The sequence below is a fragment of the Eucyclogobius newberryi genome, unplaced genomic scaffold, assembly GCF_026437365.1.
Source record: "Eucyclogobius newberryi isolate DKJ021-1_F unplaced genomic scaffold, fEucNew1.0.hap1 SCAF_6, whole genome shotgun sequence".
NCBI classification, from domain to species: Eukaryota; Metazoa; Chordata; class Actinopteri; order Gobiiformes; family Gobiidae; genus Eucyclogobius; species Eucyclogobius newberryi.
This window is the reverse complement of record NW_027316278.1, coordinates 38,196,777-38,211,943: the sequence shown is the minus strand read 5'-3', so window position 1 is coordinate 38,211,943 and position 15,167 is coordinate 38,196,777. Positions and strand designations below refer to the sequence as shown.

The 15,167-nt window shown below is 43.2% G+C and overlaps 8 non-coding genes across 8 annotated transcripts; all 8 read right to left on the bottom strand.

Annotated features, from left to right (window-relative positions):
• Window positions 1-162: 162 nt before the first annotated feature.
• On the bottom strand, window positions 163-234 carry trnac-gca (transfer RNA cysteine (anticodon GCA)). Its single transcript has one exon. It is a non-coding gene; the product is annotated as a tRNA-Cys (tRNA).
• A 4,791-nt stretch (window positions 235-5,025) lies between these two features.
• trnac-gca (transfer RNA cysteine (anticodon GCA)) lies at window positions 5,026-5,097 on the bottom strand. The gene has a single exon. It is a non-coding gene; the product is annotated as a tRNA-Cys (tRNA).
• Window positions 5,098-6,639: 1,542 nt separating this feature from the next.
• trnac-gca (transfer RNA cysteine (anticodon GCA)) lies at window positions 6,640-6,711 on the bottom strand. Its single transcript has one exon. It is a non-coding gene; the product is annotated as a tRNA-Cys (tRNA).
• A 1,545-nt stretch (window positions 6,712-8,256) lies between these two features.
• On the bottom strand, window positions 8,257-8,328 carry trnac-gca (transfer RNA cysteine (anticodon GCA)). The gene has a single exon. It is a non-coding gene; the product is annotated as a tRNA-Cys (tRNA).
• Window positions 8,329-9,886: 1,558 nt separating this feature from the next.
• trnac-gca (transfer RNA cysteine (anticodon GCA)) lies at window positions 9,887-9,958 on the bottom strand. The gene has a single exon. It is a non-coding gene; the product is annotated as a tRNA-Cys (tRNA).
• A 1,542-nt stretch (window positions 9,959-11,500) lies between these two features.
• trnac-gca (transfer RNA cysteine (anticodon GCA)) lies at window positions 11,501-11,572 on the bottom strand. The gene has a single exon. It is a non-coding gene; the product is annotated as a tRNA-Cys (tRNA).
• A 1,552-nt stretch (window positions 11,573-13,124) lies between these two features.
• trnac-gca (transfer RNA cysteine (anticodon GCA)) lies at window positions 13,125-13,196 on the bottom strand. The gene has a single exon. It is a non-coding gene; the product is annotated as a tRNA-Cys (tRNA).
• A 1,558-nt stretch (window positions 13,197-14,754) lies between these two features.
• trnac-gca (transfer RNA cysteine (anticodon GCA)) lies at window positions 14,755-14,826 on the bottom strand. Its single transcript has one exon. It is a non-coding gene; the product is annotated as a tRNA-Cys (tRNA).
• Between the last annotated feature and the right edge of the window lie 341 nt (window positions 14,827-15,167).

The window sequence follows — 15,167 nt, the reverse complement described above, 5'->3', positions numbered from 1 at the left end:
CAAAAAAGCTATAGCTAAAATCAACTCAAGGAAAGGGGCGGAACTGTATCTTAAATGCCATCTTACACCCTCTTGAGACATTGGTATGAAGTTGAAAGGGCAGTCTGCGGAATGCCAACATTGCAGTTGGTCTTTTAACAAATACAAATTCTATTTAAGTAAAGGGAGCATCCGGATTTGAACCGGGGACCTCTTGATCTGCAGTCAAATGCTCTACCACTGAGCTATACTCCCCTATTTGTCTCCAAATCTGAGGGTGGGAAGGACACATTGACACAATCACACAGTGTTAGCTGAGCTTTGAAGCTTGCACACTTATCTACCTTTTTATTAAGGGTTGATTGTAGTTTACCCTCCTCTGGTATTGACTGAGTTTGACCTCATGCCGTTTTTCTGTGCATTCCAAACTTTTATCTGCCCTATTGCAACCCATTCAAAAAAGGCTAAATACACAGTTTGAACGCGCATCTAAAGTAGAACGGTTCCGCTTGTTTTATTTGTCGTCTTGACATGAGTGGCTTTATTCTGGACCGGAGGAAACAGCCGATGCCAGCTGCGCTAGCTTTTGCACAACAGTTGTTTATTATCCTTCAGCCACGAAACTTGTGTAAGGCGCAGCTTGTTTACAGATGCCACAACAGTGTTCCGACAACTTCTGCTGCTGCAGAAACGTTACACTTTTACCCAATCAACATCTGATAGTCTGTGGACGTTTAGTCCCTGCTTTGCTCGACTTGGCCCAAGGGAGAAGAGGGTACTAAAAGTGTACCTGGTCTGAGGCGGTAGCACCAAATGGAAATGTGCTAAAGCAGGGCTGAATAGAGTTGAGCAAAGTAGGTGCTAATGGAAAAGGGGCACTAGTAATGCTTATAAATAGGTTTAGCATCATACAAATGCTATAGGTTGGGCGTTTACTGGGTATTCTCCTAAAGAAAAAGGATTTGTCAGATTTGTCAGATTTGTCAGACTTGTCAGATTTGTCAGTAGTTTTTGACTTATCTTGTGTCTGTGCGATAGACCTTACAGGCTCATCAAGGTTTCCATGTGGTGTGAGGCAAGCCTTTGAGGTCTTTTCAAATCACACAGCACATGCTGCTGCGGAGTTGAGAGAATGTGGGCATGGAAACCTTCAGGGGACTTCATTGTGTGTTGTACTTTCTGTGCCCCGTTTTTCCGCTCCTTCTCATTGATGATGGATGGGCATAGGCATATCTTTTGGATGCTTAGCGACAACGCTGAATGAGGACGTGTAAATTGCTGTAGATTGACTATTATGTGAAAAGCAAACGTAATCAGGAACTCTTCAACTGTCCTTTTGTTCAAAATATACAAGATGTACCTGTAGCCACCTCACCTCTGCCCTTGTGTATATTCTGAAATATTTGGTGGAGCACATACATTGGCTCAACAGAACTGTTACATCAGACTTTATATGCTGTGTCTCTGCACACCTATCTATTTGTTTTAAATACTTCTCAAGGCAAGGATTAGATTTGACCTCATGCATTAGGCTCGAAGGCGAGCGCCTGATGGTCAGGCCTTTGCGCCACTGTTGTTTGCAGAGGATGTTGTCTTGATGTCTTAATCAACCACGCTCACTACGACGATGACAGAGTGTTACCAAGTGCAAAAAAGCTATAGCTAAAAGCAACTCAAGGAAAGGGGCGGAACTGTATCTTAAATGCCATCTTACACCCTCTTGAGAAATTGGTATGAAGTTGAAAGGGCAGTCTGCGGAATGCCAACATTGCAGTTGGTCTTTTAACAAATACAAATTCTATTTAAGTAAAGGGAGCAGATGACCTCTTGATCTGCAGTCAAATGCTCTACCACTGAGCTATACTCCCCTATCTGTCTGCAAATATGAGGGTGGCAAAGACACAATGACACAATCACACAGTGTTAGCTGAGCTTTGAAGCTTGCACACTTATCTACCTTTTTATTAAGGGTTGATTGTAGTTTACCCTCCTCTGGTATTGACTGAGTTTGACCTCATGCCGTTTTTCTGTGCATTCCAAACTTTTATCTGCCCTATTGCAACCCATTCAAAAAAGGCTAAATACACAGTTTGAACGCGCATCTAAAGTAGAACGGTTCCGCTTGTTTTATTTGTCGTCTTGACATGAGTGGCTTTATTCTGGACCGGAGGAAACAGCCGATGCCAGCTGCGCTAGCTTTTGCACAAGAGTTGTTTATTATCCTTCAGCCACGAAACTTGTGTAAGGCGCAGCTTGTTTACAGATGCCACAACAGTGTTCCGACAACTTCTGCTGCTGCAGAAACGTTACACTTTTACCCAATCAACATCTGATAGTCTGTGGACGTCACGTTTAGTCCCTGCTTTGCTCGACTTGGCCCAAGGGAGAAGAGGGTACTAAAAGTGTACCTGGTCTGAGGCGGTAGCACCAAATGGAAATGTGCTAAAGCAGGGCTGAATAGAGTTGAGCAAAGTAGATGCTAATGGAAAAGGGGCACTAGTAATGCTTATAAATAGGTTTAGCATCATACAAATGCTATAGGTTGGGCGTTTACTGGGTATTCTCCTAAAGAAAAAGGATTTGTCAGATTTGTCAGATTTGTCAGACTTGTCAGATTTGTCAGTAGTTTTTGACTTATCTTGTGTCTGTGCGATAGACCTTACAGGCTCATCAAGGTTTCCATGTGGTGTGAGGCAAGCCTTTGAGGTCTTTTCAAATCACACAGCACATGCTGCTGCGGAGTTGAGAGAATGTGGGCATGGAAACCTTCAGGGGACTTCATTGTGTGTTGTACTTTCTGTGCCCCGTTGTTCCGCTCCTTCTCATTGATGATGGATGGGCATAGGCATATCTTTTGGATGCTTAGCGACAACGCTGAATGAGGACGTGTAAATTGCTGTAGATTGACTATTATGTGAAAAGCAAACGTAATCAGGAACTCTTCAACTGTCCTTTTGTTCAAAATATACAAGATGTACCTGTAGCCACCTTACCTCTGCCCTTGTGTATATTCTGAAATATTTGGTGGAGCACATGCATTGGCTCAACAGAACTGTTACATCATACTTTATATGCTGTGTCTCTGCACACCTATCTATTTGTTTTAAATACTTCTCAAGGCAAGGATAAGATTTGACCTCATGCATTAGGCTCGAAGGCGAGCGCCTGATGGTCAGGCCTTTGCGCCACTGTTGTTTGCAGAGGATGTTGTCTTGATGTCTTAATCAACCACGCTCACTACGACGATGACAGAGTGTTACCAAGTGCAAAAAAGCTATAGCTAAAATCAACTCAAGGAAAGGGGCGGAACTGTATCTTAAATGCCATCTTACACCCTCTTGAGACATTGGTATGAAGTTGAAAGGGCAGTCTGCGGAATGCCAACATTGCAGTTGGTCTTTTAACAAATACAAATTCTATTTAAGTAAAGGGAGCAGATGACCTCTTGATCTGCAGTCAAATGCTCTACCACTGAGCTATACTCCCCTATCTGTCTGCAAATATGAGGGTGGCAAAGACACAATGACACAATCACACAGTGTTAGCTGAGCTTTGAAGCTTGCACACTTATCTACCTTTTTATTAAGGGTTGATTGTAGTTTACCCTCCTCTGGTATTGACTGAGTTTGACCTCATGCCGTTTTTCTGTGCATTCCAAACTTTTATCTGCCCTATTGCAACCCATTCAAAAAAGGCTAAATACACAGTTTGAACGCGCATCTAAAGTAGAACGGTTCCGCTTGTTTTATTTGTCGTCTTGACATGAGTGGCTTTATTCTGGACCGGAGGAAACAGCCGATGCCAGCTGCGCTAGCTTTTGCACAACAGTTGTTTATTATCCTTCAGCCACGAAACTTGTGTAAGGCGCAGCTTGTTTACAGATGCCACAACAGTGTTCCGACAACTTCTGCTGCTGCAGAAACGTTACACTTTTACCCAATCAACATCTGATAGTCTGTGGACGTCACGTTTAGTCCCTGCTTTGCTCGACTTGGCCCAAGGGAGAAGAGGGTACTAAAAGTGTACCTGGTCTGAGGCGGTAGCACCAAATGGAAATGTGCTAAAGCAGGGCTGAATAGAGTTGAGCAAAGTAGATGCTAATGGAAAAGGGGCACTAGTAATGCTTATAAATAGGTTTAGCATCATACAAATGCTATAGGTTGGGCGTTTACTGGGTATTCTCCTAAAGAAAAAGGATTTGTCAGATTTGTCAGATTTGTCAGACTTGTCAGATTTGTCAGTAGTTTTTGACTTATCTTGTGTCTGTGCGATAGACCTTACAGGCTCATCAAGGTTTCCATGTGGTGTGAGGCAAGCCTTTGAGGTCTTTTCAAATCACACAGCACATGCTGCTGCGGAGTTGAGAGAATGTGGGCATGGAAACCTTCAGGGGACTTCATTGTGTGTTGTACTTTCTGTGCCCCGTTGTTCCGCTCCTTCTCATTGATGATGGATGGGCATAGGCATATCTTTTGGATGCTTAGCGACAACGCTGAATGAGGACGTGTAAATTGCTGTAGATTGACTATTATGTGAAAAGCAAACGTAATCAGGAACTCTTCAACTGTCCTTTTGTTCAAAATATACAAGATGTACCTGTAGCCACCTTACCTCTGCCCTTGTGTATATTCTGAAATATTTGGTGGAGCACATGCATTGGCTCAACAGAACTGTTACATCATACTTTATATGCTGTGTCTCTGCACACCTATCTATTTGTTTTAAATACTTCTCAAGGCAAGGATAAGATTTGACCTCATGCATTAGGCTCGAAGGCGAGCGCCTGATGGTCAGGCCTTTGCGCCACTGTTGTTTGCAGAGGATGTTGTCTTGATGTCTTAATCAACCACGCTCACTACGACGATGACAGAGTGTTACCAAGTGCAAAAAAGCTATAGCTAAAATCAACTCAAGGAAAGGGGCGGAACTGTATCTTAAATGCCATCTTACACCCTCTTGAGACATTGGTATGAAGTTGAAAGGGCAGTCTGCGGAATGCCAACATTGCAGTTGGTCTTTTAACAAATACAAATTCTATTTAAGTAAAGGGAGCATCCGGATTTGAACCGGGGACCTCTTGATCTGCAGTCAAATGCTCTACCACTGAGCTATACTCCCCTATTTGTCTCCAAATCTGAGGGTGGGAAGGACACATTGACACAATCACACAGTGTTAGCTGAGCTTTGAAGCTTGCACACTTATCTACCTTTTTATTAAGGGTTGATTGTAGTTTACCCTCCTCTGGTATTGACTGAGTTTGACCTCATGCCGTTTTTCTGTGCATTCCAAACTTTTATCTGCCCTATTGCAACCCATTCAAAAAAGGCTAAATACACAGTTTGAACGCGCATCTAAAGTAGAACGGTTCCGCTTGTTTTATTTGTCGTCTTGACATGAGTGGCTTTATTCTGGACCGGAGGAAACAGCCGATGCCAGCTGCGCTAGCTTTTGCACAACAGTTGTTTATTATCCTTCAGCCACGAAACTTGTGTAAGGCGCAGCTTGTTTACAGATGCCACAACAGTGTTCCGACAACTTCTGCTGCTGCAGAAACGTTACACTTTTACCCAATCAACATCTGATAGTCTGTGGACGTCACGTTTAGTCCCTGCTTTGCTCGACTTGGCCCAAGGGAGAAGAGGGTACTAAAAGTGTACCTGGTCTGAGGCGGTAGCACCAAATGGAAATGTGCTAAAGCAGGGCTGAATAGAGTTGAGCAAAGTAGGTGCTAATGGAAAAGGGGCACTAGTAATGCTTATAAATAGGTTTAGCATCATACAAATGCTATAGGTTGGGCGTTTACTGGGTATTCTCCTAAAGAAAAAGGATTTGTCAGATTTGTCAGATTTGTCAGACTTGTCAGATTTGTCAGTAGTTTTTGACTTATCTTGTGTCTGTGCGATAGACCTTACAGGCTCATCAAGGTTTCCATGTGGTGTGAGGCAAGCCTTTGAGGTCTTTTCAAATCACACAGCACATGCTGCTGCGGAGTTGAGAGAATGTGGGCATGGAAACCTTCAGGGGACTTCATTGTGTGTTGTCCTTTCTGTGCCCCGTTGTTCCGCTCCTTCTCATTGATGATGGATGGGCATAGGCATATCTTTTGGATGCTTAGCGACAACGCTGAATGAGGACGTGTAAATTGCTGTAGATGTGAAAAGCAAACGTAATCAGAAACTCTTCAACTGTCCTTTTGTTCAAAATATACAAGATGTACCTGTAGCCACCTCACTTGTGTATATTCTGAAATATTTGGTGGAGCACATGCATTGGCTCAACAGAACTGTTACATCATACTTTATATGCTGTGTCGCTGCACAGCTATCTATTTGTTTTAAATACTTCTCAAGGCAAGGATAAGATTTGACCTCATGCATTAGGCTCGAAGAGGAGCGCCTGATGGTCAGGCCTTTGCGCCACTGTTGTTTGCAGAGGATGTTGTCTTGATGTCTTAATCAACCACGCTCACTACGACGATGACAGAGTGTTACCAAGTGCAAAAAAGCTATAGCTAAAATCAAGTCAAGGAAAGGGGCGGAACTGTATCTTAAATGCCATCTTACACCCTCTTGAGACATTGGTATGAAGTTGAAAGGGCAGTCTGCGGAATACCAACATTGCAGTTGGTCTTTTAACAAATACAAATTATATTTAAGTAAAGGGAACATCCGGATTTGAACCGGGGACCTCTTGATCTGCAGTAAAATGCTCTACCACTGAGCTATACTCCCCTATCTGTCTCCAAATATGAGGGTGGCAAAGACACATTGACACAATCACACAGTGTTAGCTGAGCTTTGAAGCTTGCACACTTATCTACCTTTTCATTAAGGGTTGATTGTAGTTTACCCTCCTCTGGTATTGACTGAGTTTGACCTCATGCCGTTTTTCTGTGCATTCCAAACTTTTATCTGCCCTATTGCAACCCATTCAAAAAAGGCTAAATACACAGTTTGAACGCGCATCTAAAGTAGAACGGTTCCGCTTGTTTTATTTGTCGTCTTGACATGAGTGGCTTTATTCTGGACCGGAGGAAACAGCCGATGCCAGCTGCGCTAGCTTTTGCACAACAGTTGTTTATTATCCTTCAGCCACGAAACTTGTGTAAGGCGCAGCTTGTTTACAGATGCCACAACAGTGTTCCGACAACTTCTGCTGCTGCAGAAACGTTACACTTTTACCCAATAAACATCTGATAGTCTGTGGACGTCACGTTTAGTCCCTGCTTTGCTCGACTTGGCCCAAGGGAGAAGAGGGTACTAAAAGTGTACCTGGTCTGAGGCGGTAGCACCAAATGGAAATGTGCTAAAGCAGGGCTGAATAGAGTTGAGCAAAGTAGGTGCTAATGGAAAAGGGGCACTAGTAATGCTTATAAATAGGTTTAGCATCATACAAATGCTATAGGTTGGGCGTTTACTGGGTATTCTCCTAAAGAAAAAGGATTTGTCAGATTTGTCAGATTTGTCAGACTTGTCAGATTTGTCAGTAGTTTTTGACTTATCTTGTGTCTGTGCGATAGACCTTACAGGCTCATCAAGGTTTCCATGTGGTGTGAGGCAAGCCTTTGAGGTCTTTTCAAATCACACAGCACATGCTGCTGCGGAGTTGAGAGAATGTGGGCATGGAAACCTTCAGGGGACTTCATTGTGTGTTGTTCTTTCTGTGCCCCGTTTTTCCGCTCCTTCTCATTGATGATGGATGGGCATAGGCATATCTTTTGGATGCTTAGCGACAACGCTGAATGAGGACGTGTAAATTGCTGTAGATTGACTATTATGTGAAAAGCAAACGTAATCAGGAACTCTTCAACTGTCCTTTTGTTCAAAATATACAAGATGTACCTGTAGCCACCTCACTTGTGTATATTCTGAAATATTTGGTGGAGCACATGCATTGGCTCAACAGAACTGTTACATCATACTTTTTATGCTGTGTCTCTGCACACCTATCTATTTGTTTTAAATACTTCTCAAGGCAAGGATAAGATTTGACCTCATGCATTAGGCTCGAAGGCGAGCGCCTGATGGTCAGGCCTTTGCGCCACTGTTGTTTGCAGAGGATGTTGTCTTGATGTCTTAATCAACCACGCTCACTACGACGATGACAGAGTGTTACCAAGTGCAAAAAAGCTATAGCTAAAATCAAGTCAAGGAAAGGGGCGGAACTGTATCTTAAATGCCATCTTACACCCTCTTGAGACATTGGTATGAAGTTGAAAGGGCAGTCTGCGGAATACCAACATTGCAGTTGGTCTTTTAACAAATACAAATTCTATTTAAGTAAATCCGGATTTGAACCGGGGACCTCTTGATCTGCAGTCAAATGCTCTACCACTGAGCTATACCCCCTACCTGTCTGCAAATATGGGGGTGGCAAAGACACAATGACACAATCACACAGTGTTAGCTGAGCTTTAAGCTTGCACACTTATCTACCTTTTTATTAAGGGTTGATTGTAGTTTACCCTCCTCTGGTATTGACTGAGTTTGACCTCATGCCGTTTTTCTGTGCATTCCAAACTTTTATCTGCCCTATTGCAACCCATTCAAAAAAGGCTAAATACACAGTTTGAACGCGCATCTAAAGTAGAACGGTTCCGCTTGTTTTATTTGTCGTCTTGACATGAGTGGCTTTATTCTGGACCGGAGGAAACAGCCGATGCCAGCTGCGCTAGCTTTTGCACAACAGTTGTTTATTATCCTTCAGCCACAAAACTTGTGTAAGGCGCAGCTTGTTTACAGTTGCCACAACAGTGTTCCGACAACTTCTGCTGCTGCAGAAACGTTACACTTTTACCCAATCAACATCTGATAGTCTGTGGACGTCACGTTTAGTCCCTGCTTTGCTCGACTTGGCCCAAGGGAGAAGAGGGTACTAAAAGTGTACCTGGTCTGAGGCGGTAGCACCAAATGGAAATGTGCTAAAGCAGGGCTGAATAGAGTTGAGCAAAGTAGGTGCTAATGGAAAAGGGGCACTAGTAATGCTTATAAATAGGTTTAGCATCATACAAATGCTATAGGTTGGGCGTTTACTGGGTATTCTCCTAAAGAAAAAGGATTTGTCAGATTTGTCAGATTTGTCAGACTTGTCAGATTTGTCAGTAGTTTTTGACTTATCTTGTGTCTGTGCGATAGACCTTACAGGCTCATCAAGGTTTCCATGTGGTGTGAGGCAAGCCTTTGAGGTCTTTTCAAATCACACAGCACATGCTGCTGCGGAGTTGAGAGAATGTGGGCATGGAAACCTTCAGGGGACTTCATTGTGTGTTGTACTTTCTGTGCCCCGTTTTTCCGCTCCTTCTCATTGATGATGGATGGGCATAGGCATATCTTTTGGATGCTTAGCGACAACGCTGAATGAGGACGTGTAAATTGCTGTAGATTGACTATTATGTGAAAAGCAAACGTAATCAGGAACTCTTCAACTGTCCTTTTGTTCAAAATATACAAGATGTACCTGTAGCCACCTCACCTCTGCCCTTGTGTATATTCTGAAATATTTGGTGGAGCACATACATTGGCTCAACAGAACTGTTACATCATACTTTATATGCTGTGTCGCTGCACAGCTATCTATTTGTTTTAAATACTTCTCAAGGCAAGGATAAGATTTGACCTCATGCATTAGGCTCGAAGAGGAGCGCCTGATGGTCAGGCCTTTGCGCCACTGTTGTTTGCAGAGGATGTTGTCTTGATGTCTTAATCAACCACCCTCACTACGACGATGACAGAGTGTTACCAAGTGCAAAAAAGCTATAGCTAAAAGCAACTCAAGGAAAGGGGCGGAACTGTATCTTAAATGCCATCTTACACCCTCTTGAGACATTGGTATGAAGTTGAAAGGGCAGTCTGCGGAATGCCAACATTGCAGTTGGTCTTTTAACAAATACAAATTCTATTTAAGTAAAGGGAGCATCCGGATTTGAACCGGGGACCTCTTGATCTGCAGTCAAATGCTCTACCACTGAGCTATACTCCCCTATTTGTCTCCAAATCTGAGGGTGGGAAGGACACATTGACACAATCACACAGTGTTAGCTGAGCTTTGAAGCTTGCACACTTATCTACCTTTTTATTAAGGGTTGATTGTAGTTTACCCTCCTCTGGTATTGACTGAGTTTGACCTCATGCCGTTTTTCTGTGCATTCCAAACTTTTATCTGCCCTATTGCAACCCATTCAAAAAAGGCTAAATACACAGTTTGAACGCGCATCTAAAGTAGAACGGTTCCGCTTGTTTTATTTGTCGTCTTGACATGAGTGGCTTTATTCTGGACCGGAGGAAACAGCCGATGCCAGCTGCGCTAGCTTTTGCACAACAGTTGTTTATTATCCTTCAGCCACGAAACTTGTGTAAGGCGCAGCTTGTTTACAGATGCCACAACAGTGTTCCGACAACTTCTGCTGCTGCAGAAACGTTACACTTTTACCCAATCAACATCTGATAGTCTGTGGACGTCACGTTTAGTCCCTGCTTTGCTCGACTTGGCCCAAGGGAGAAGAGGGTACTAAAAGTGTACCTGGTCTGAGGCGGTAGCACCAAATGGAAATGTGCTAAAGCAGGGCTGAATAGAGTTGAGCAAAGTAGGTGCTAATGGAAAAGGGGCACTAGTAATGCTTATAAATAGGTTTAGCATCATACAAATGCTATAGGTTGGGCGTTTACTGGGTATTCTCCTAAAGAAAAAGGATTTGTCAGATTTGTCAGATTTGTCAGACTTGTCAGATTTGTCAGTAGTTTTTGACTTATCTTGTGTCTGTGCGATAGACCTTACAGGCTCATCAAGGTTTCCATGTGGTGTGAGGCAAGCCTTTGAGGTCTTTTCAAATCACACAGCACATGCTGCTGCGGAGTTGAGAGAATGTGGGCATGGAAACCTTCAGGGGACTTCATTGTGTGTTGTCCTTTCTGTGCCCCGTTGTTCCGCTCCTTCTCATTGATGATGGATGGGCATAGGCATATCTTTTGGATGCTTAGCGACAACGCTGAATGAGGACGTGTAAATTGCTGTAGATGTGAAAAGCAAACGTAATCAGAAACTCTTCAACTGTCCTTTTGTTCAAAATATACAAGATGTACCTGTAGCCACCTCACTTGTGTATATTCTGAAATATTTGGTGGAGCACATGCATTGGCTCAACAGAACTGTTACATCATACTTTATATGCTGTGTCGCTGCACAGCTATCTATTTGTTTTAAATACTTCTCAAGGCAAGGATAAGATTTGACCTCATGCATTAGGCTCGAAGAGGAGCGCCTGATGGTCAGGCCTTTGCGCCACTGTTGTTTGCAGAGGATGTTGTCTTGATGTCTTAATCAACCACGCTCACTACGACGATGACAGAGTGTTACCAAGTGCAAAAAAGCTATAGCTAAAATCAAGTCAAGGAAAGGGGCGGAACTGTATCTTAAATGCCATCTTACACCCTCTTGAGACATTGGTATGAAGTTGAAAGGGCAGTCTGCGGAATACCAACATTGCAGTTGGTCTTTTAACAAATACAAATTATATTTAAGTAAAGGGAACATCCGGATTTGAACCGGGGACCTCTTGATCTGCAGTAAAATGCTCTACCACTGAGCTATACTCCCCTATCTGTCTCCAAATATGAGGGTGGCAAAGACACATTGACACAATCACACAGTGTTAGCTGAGCTTTGAAGCTTGCACACTTATCTACCTTTTCATTAAGGGTTGATTGTAGTTTACCCTCCTCTGGTATTGACTGAGTTTGACCTCATGCCGTTTTTCTGTGCATTCCAAACTTTTATCTGCCCTATTGCAACCCATTCAAAAAAGGCTAAATACACAGTTTGAACGCGCATCTAAAGTAGAACGGTTCCGCTTGTTTTATTTGTCGTCTTGACATGAGTGGCTTTATTCTGGACCGGAGGAAACAGCCGATGCCAGCTGCGCTAGCTTTTGCACAACAGTTGTTTATTATCCTTCAGCCACGAAACTTGTGTAAGGCGCAGCTTGTTTACAGATGCCACAACAGTGTTCCGACAACTTCTGCTGCTGCAGAAACGTTACACTTTTACCCAATCAACATCTGATAGTCTGTGGACGTCACGTTTAGTCCCTGCTTTGCTCGACTTGGCCCAAGGGAGAAGAGGGTACTAAAAGTGTACCTGGTCTGAGGCGGTAGCACCAAATGGAAATGTGCTAAAGCAGGGCTGAATAGAGTTGAGCAAAGTAGGTGCTAATGGAAAAGGGGCACTAGTAATGCTTATAAATAGGTTTAGCATCATACAAATGCTATAGGTTGGGCGTTTACTGGGTATTCTCCTAAAGAAAAAGGATTTGTCAGATTTGTCAGATTTGTCAGACTTGTCAGATTTGTCAGTAGTTTTTGACTTATCTTGTGTCTGTGCGATAGACCTTACAGGCTCATCAAGGTTTCCATGTGGTGTGAGGCAAGCCTTTGAGGTCTTTTCAAATCACACAGCACATGCTGCTGCGGAGTTGAGAGAATGTGGGCATGGAAACCTTCAGGGGACTTCATTGTGTGTTGTTCTTTCTGTGCCCCGTTTTTCCGCTCCTTCTCATTGATGATGGATGGGCATAGGCATATCTTTTGGATGCTTAGCGACAACGCTGAATGAGGACGTGTAAATTGCTGTAGATTGACTATTATGTGAAAAGCAAACGTAATCAGGAACTCTTCAACTGTCCTTTTGTTCAAAATATACAAGATGTACCTGTAGCCACCTCACTTGTGTATATTCTGAAATATTTGGTGGAGCACATGCATTGGCTCAACAGAACTGTTACATCATACTTTTTATGCTGTGTCTCTGCACACCTATCTATTTGTTTTAAATACTTCTCAAGGCAAGGATAAGATTTGACCTCATGCATTAGGCTCGAAGGCGAGCGCCTGATGGTCAGGCCTTTGCGCCACTGTTGTTTGCAGAGGATGTTGTCTTGATGTCTTAATCAACCACGCTCACTACGACGATGACAGAGTGTTACCAAGTGCAAAAAAGCTATAGCTAAAATCAAGTCAAGGAAAGGGGCGGAACTGTATCTTAAATGCCATCTTACACCCTCTTGAGACATTGGTATGAAGTTGAAAGGGCAGTCTGCGGAATACCAACATTGCAGTTGGTCTTTTAACAAATACAAATTCTATTTAAGTAAAGGGAGCATCCGGATTTGAACCGGGGACCTCTTGATCTGCAGTCAAATGCTCTACCACTGAGCTATACCCCCTACCTGTCTGCAAATATGGGGGTGGCAAAGACACAATGACACAATCACACAGTGTTAGCTGAGCTTTAAGCTTGCACACTTATCTACCTTTTTATTAAGGGTTGATTGTAGTTTACCCTCCTCTGGTATTGACTGAGTTTGACCTCATGCCGTTTTTCTGTGCATTCCAAACTTTTATCTGCCCTATTGCAACCCATTCAAAAAAGGCTAAATACACAGTTTGAACGCGCATCTAAAGTAGAACGGTTCCGCTTGTTTTATTTGTCGTCTTGACATGAGTGGCTTTATTCTGGACCGGAGGAAACAGCCGATGCCAGCTGCGCTAGCTTTTGCACAACAGTTGTTTATTATCCTTCAGCCACAAAACTTGTGTAAGGCGCAGCTTGTTTACAGTTGCCACAACAGTGTTCCGACAACTTCTGCTGCTGCAGAAACGTTACACTTTTACCCAATCAACATCTGATAGTCTGTGGACGTCACGTTTAGTCCCTGCTTTGCTCGACTTGGCCCAAGGGAGAAGAGGGTACTAAAAGTGTACCTGGTCTGAGGCGGTAGCACCAAATGGAAATGTGCTAAAGCAGGGCTGAATAGAGTTGAGCAAAGTAGGTGCTAATGGAAAAGGGGCACTAGTAATGCTTATAAATAGGTTTAGCATCATACAAATGCTATAGGTTGGGCGTTTACTGGGTATTCTCCTAAAGAAAAAGGATTTGTCAGATTTGTCAGATTTGTCAGACTTGTCAGATTTGTCAGTAGTTTTTGACTTATCTTGTGTCTGTGCGATAGACCTTACAGGCTCATCAAGGTTTCCATGTGGTGTGAGGCAAGCCTTTGAGGTCTTTTCAAATCACACAGCACATGCTGCTGCGGAGTTGAGAGAATGTGGGCATGGAAACCTTCAGGGGACTTCATTGTGTGTTGTACTTTCTGTGCCCCGTTTTTCCGCTCCTTCTCATTGATGATGGATGGGCATAGGCATATCTTTTGGATGCTTAGCGACAACGCTGAATGAGGACGTGTAAATTGCTGTAGATTGACTATTATGTGAAAAGCAAACGTAATCAGGAACTCTTCAACTGTCCTTTTGTTCAAAATATACAAGATGTACCTGTAGCCACCTCACCTCTGCCCTTGTGTATATTCTGAAATATTTGGTGGAGCACATACATTGGCTCAACAGAACTGTTACATCATACTTTATATGCTGTGTCGCTGCACAGCTATCTATTTGTTTTAAATACTTCTCAAGGCAAGGATAAGATTTGACCTCATGCATTAGGCTCGAAGAGGAGCGCCTGATGGTCAGGCCTTTGCGCCACTGTTGTTTGCAGAGGATGTTGTCTTGATGTCTTAATCAACCACCCTCACTACGACGATGACAGAGTGTTACCAAGTGCAAAAAAGCTATAGCTAAAAGCAACTCAAGGAAAGGGGCGGAACTGTATCTTAAATGCCATCTTACACCCTCTTGAGACATTGGTATGAAGTTGAAAGGGCAGTCTGCGGAATGCCAACATTGCAGTTGGTCTTTTAACAAATACAAATTCTATTTAAGTAAAGGGAGCATCCGGATTTGAACCGGGGACCTCTTGATCTGCAGTCAAATGCTCTACCACTGAGCTATACTCCCCTATTTGTCACCAAATCTGAGGGTGGGAAGGACACATTGACACAATCACACAGTGTTAGCTGAGCTTTGAAGCTTGCACACTTATCTACCTTTTTATTAAGGGTTGATTGTAGTTTACCCTCCTCTGGTATTGACTGAGTTTGACCTCATGCCGTTTTTCTGTGCATTCCAAACTTTTATCTGCCCTATTGCAACCCATTCAAAAAAGGCTAAATACACAGTTTGAACGCGCATCTAAAGTAGAACGGTTCCGCTTGTTTTATTTGTCGTCTTGACATGAGTGGCTTTATTCTGGACCGGAGGAAACAGCCGATGCCAGCTGCGCTAGCTTTTGCACAACA